The sequence below is a fragment of the Schistosoma mansoni genome (assembly GCF_000237925.1).
Source record: "Schistosoma mansoni, WGS project CABG00000000 data, supercontig 0013, strain Puerto Rico, whole genome shotgun sequence".
Lineage (NCBI taxonomy): Eukaryota > Metazoa > Platyhelminthes > Trematoda > Strigeidida > Schistosomatidae > Schistosoma > Schistosoma mansoni.
The window spans coordinates 556,039-560,887 of NW_017386025.1; positions in this window are offsets into that span (position 1 = coordinate 556,039).

Consider the following 4,849-nt stretch of genomic DNA (forward strand, 5'->3'; position numbering starts at 1 on the left):
CACCTCTGATTATAACATTCAAACCGAATTCATATGGAAAACCAATAATTGCTCAATTAATAATACAGGTAAGTTAATTTTGAAAAATATTAAGTATTTACATAATGAATAAGTTAACATTAACAAAAGTAATATTACATGAATAATAAAGAATTTAGCAACTAATAATTAAAGCAGATAATCAACAAAAGGACCCCAGTAAGAAAAAGAGTTAAGGTACTGTTCAAACGTTCACATTTTAAAACGATAATTTAATCTGAACATTAAAAGTCTCCATAAGAATTCAAAGGCACAAATTATGGAATATTGAATTTAAAAAAGGATATGAGTAGCTCAAATAAAAAAGACGGTAAGCAAAATAAAAATAAACGAGGGACACAAATATTTGAAACCTAGATTTCAGTCCGAATAACACATACTCAGAAATTAGAACATAGATTTATAAACGGAATAACAACAAAAAACCAACTAAATAAACATACAACTGCAAATAAGAGTATATACTAATAAATAAATAGGACAAACATGCTATGACATATGTGCCAACAGCGGGTGAAAAACGAGATAAAAAGAATTCCCAATATACAAAACAAACAATCACAAGAAAAAATGTAAAAACAAAAAAGACCAGACAAAAAGTGCACTAGTGAAATAAATCATACCAACAAAATAAAAATATATAAAACAAATCCAGCGAAAGCACATATCATCAAAAGAATCAATACAACCAAAAATAAATACGATTACTTAAAAAAAGGAAACAAGCATGGAAAGGCAGTAGAATCCAGAACGCGCGTTTCGTCCTATTTTGAACTCGTCAACTGGATGTACCTGCAGCTCAGAGTTGATGTTCACTATGTAACTCCAACCCAATACTTTTAGCTTCAAACGCAATCACGTTATACACTCAGCTACTGAGTCCTTTGTCTATGATGATGATTATAAAACTTATCATAACATATTTAATTAACATTTATACCTGACACCTTGTAATTTCAAAAAACAAAAATAATATAAGCAGACACTTATCAGACTAGTAGTACGATCAATATTAATTCATATGACACGCAATTAGTTCATCATCAGGAGGAGTTCAAATGTATACACTTACCAACAAACCGGCACGAATACCTGAAACTAACAGAAAAAACACTGCATAAAATAGTGATCAGTGTGAAAGACAAATCAACAATTCATAAGAGGTGTCGTACACTCATCATATAACCACTACTGATAAACATGAAAATACTGAACAATAATATTAGGAACTGACTCAGTAATACAGTTTACAGTCTAACTAACTAACCTGGAATTTCCGCACTAATATCCACGAACATTGGTCAAAACCTTCTGATAACAAATACGACCTGATCCGCACCGTGAACACAGAAGACCTATTTCAACCAATAAATAAATACAATTATCATCGACTTACCACCAAAACTCAGCAGTTCCGCACAAACCCATCACCATCGGTCAGCCAGGACACTACACACTACGCACACGGTCGCCACATTCACCTGTAGGCTTGCAGACAATGCGTCAAGCATCCCTGAAAACAAAATGACCCCTGGGAAATTCCTCAGCTACACCCTATCCTACTCGCACGTATTCCCATCTCCACAACCACTGTAGGCTAAATTAGCTAGCGTACCACATACCTAGATGCCGATTTACATAGAACTACAAATTAAGCCAAATCACAAAACACACGATCTAGAAGTCCCACATACCTCTAATTGTCAATCACAACTTGTTTTCCATACACAAAAGCTTAGGCAAACATTAAATGTCATACAACCAGATCCCTTGATACATTTAAACAGAGCAAGGACAACAAGGTTTGCAGAATAAAATGACTTCATTCTATACTACAGCTTCTCATCAGCTGCATACAAACGAGAATTACAATTCCCAATATAATTATTAACAATTGTTTAGCATGCTTTAGTTTGTGAAGTTTAGATAAATGTTCGAAACGTAACCAAAACAATAATAGTAAGAAGAATAGGGATACAAAATGTATGAATCAACATAGTTAAGATAGATGTGTATTTACATGTTGGAAGGTAATAATTCAGAGTAAAGTAGGCATTATAATTACCAGTAATCATAAATAAGGTAAAAGAGGTTATTGTGAAGGTAATGAAATTAATAAGTGGTCTTGTAGTCACTCAACACGATAAAAGAAAACAAATATGTGGACGCCGACAAGAATAATGAAGCTAAGGAATTTGAGGACAGGGTTGGAGAGAAAAATTCAAACTCAAAACTAGTAAAGGCTATTAGATGAACATCCAATCATCATGTCAAGTGAAGGCTAATCACACTTCCCTTATGTATACATAGGTCAGATCGGAAACGTTCGATAGTGATTACCTCCGCCAAACGCAATAATCTTGGTGCTTGTTGTCTGTTAATTATTTTGAATGCATTACTGACATTCACTTCGTGTCCACTATTCAAAAGGTGTCTGGCAATAGCACTTGTAAACACTTTACTCTCTTTCAGTCGTACAATCCTAGCACTGTGTTCACAAAATTTAGTACACGCTCTTCTATCTATCCTTCCTGTATACTTGCTACTGCAAGCACATATAAATTCATAGATACGATTTGAGGTGACGTCGGTAGGGTATTGATCTACCTTGGAATGGTATGACAAATACTCGGCATTTTGTACACTTATTCTTCTTACTATTATGATTTTGAGTACGTTTCGAACATTTATCTAAACTTCACAAACTACAGTATGCTAAACAATTACTAATAATTACATTGGAATTGTAATTCTCGTTTGTATGCAGCTGATGAGGAGCCGTAGAATAGAATGAATTTATTCTACTCTACAAACCTTGTTGTTCATGCTCTGTTGAAACTTTAAATACACAAACTCATACATCTCACAAAATAAGGTGTTTCTCTATTCAAGAACAGATCCATCGACTAGTCTCTGGGTTATTATAGAGTCAAACACTCCAACTATCGCTCGTCTCAACAAAACATCTACTTACGTTGTCAACTCCCTAAGCAGACTGCATAACTCCCAGGAGACTTCCATCAAGTGACAGATGTTCGTCAGCTAGTATCCAACTATAAGCATTTTAGCAGCAGCAAAACTTAACGGATATCCATACCCCCCCCCACAAGTCCAATAGAGTAAATCAAATCACATAAGAGAAAACGCACTGATACACATCCTGATCACATAAAGCAAAAACACATCCCTAGTATCCCAACCAATCTACAGTAAAACTGTCGATATAGTACACGTAATAAGATTTCAAACACCTGACAGGAATCATGACTAATCCACTCAGTCTCCCTATCTCCTCAGTCATACATCTCGACCGCAAACTTATCCGCGTGTCTTTCTCCTCGAAATTCCCCAACACTTCGAACAAACACTACGTTCCAATCAGTACTAACTGAATTTACATCCATTCATTCACAAATTTATGCAACTGTCTGAAGACACGAACCCCTGTAACTAACCCCACAGCCAGTAAAGACAATTCAGAACTGACTTAGTTTCTCGTAAAATGTATTACATATTATCTTTTACATCCTTACAATTCTCTTTTCACTACACTCTTTACAGACAGCCAGAATAGAGTGGCACTATGAACTCGTAGGACACATTCCAGTCTACAAACCACCAAATGGAAAACCACACCCATCAACATTCGCCAATCGAATGCTGAAAACAACCAATTCGAAATAACCTGTCGCAACTGAAATAGGAAACAATACAAAATAAAACTCAATATACTTTTAACAATAATTCTCTGCATTCTGAACAAAACAAAAATTATATAAGCAGACACTTATCAGACTAGTAGTACGATCAATATTAATTCATATGACACGCAATTAGTTCATCATCAGGAGGAGTTCAAATGTATACACTTACCAACAAACCGGCACGAATACCTGAAACTAACAGAAAAAACACTGCATAAAATAGTGATCAGTGTGAAAGACAAATCAACAATTCATAAGAGGTGTCGTACACTCATCATATAACCACTACTGATAAACATGAAAATACTGAACAATAATATTAGGAACTGACTCAGTAATACAGTTTACAGTCTAACTAACTAACCTGGAATTTCCGCACTAATATCCACGAACATTGGTCAAAACCTTCTGATAACAAATACGACCTGATCCGCACCGTGAACACAGAAGACCTATTTCAACCAATAAATAAATACAATTATCATCGACTTACCACCAAAACTCAGCAGTTCCGCACAAACCCATCACCATCGGTCAGCCAGGACACTACACACTACGCACACGGTCGCCACATTCACCTGTAGGCTTGCAGACAATGCGTCAAGCATCCCTGAAAACAAAATGACCCCTGGGAAATTCCTCAGCTACACCCTATCCTACTCGCACGTATTCCCATCTCCACAACCACTGTAGGCTAAATTAGCTAGCGTACCACATACCTAGATGCCGATTTACATAGAACTACAAATTAAGCCAAATCACAAAACACACGATCTAGAAGTCCCACATACCTCTAATTGTCAATCACAACTTGTTTTCCATACACAAAAGCTTAGGCAAACATTAAATGTCATACAACCAGATCCCTTGATACATTTAAACAGAGCAAGGACAACAAGGTTTGCAGAATAAAATGACTTCATTCTATACTACAGCTTCTCATCAGCTGCATACAAACGAGAATTACAATTCCCAATATAATTATTAACAATTGTTTAGCATGCTTTAGTTTGTGAAGTTTAGATAAATGTTCGAAACGTAACCAAAACAATAATAGTAAGAAGAATAGGGATACAAAATGTATGAATCAACATAGTTAAGATAGA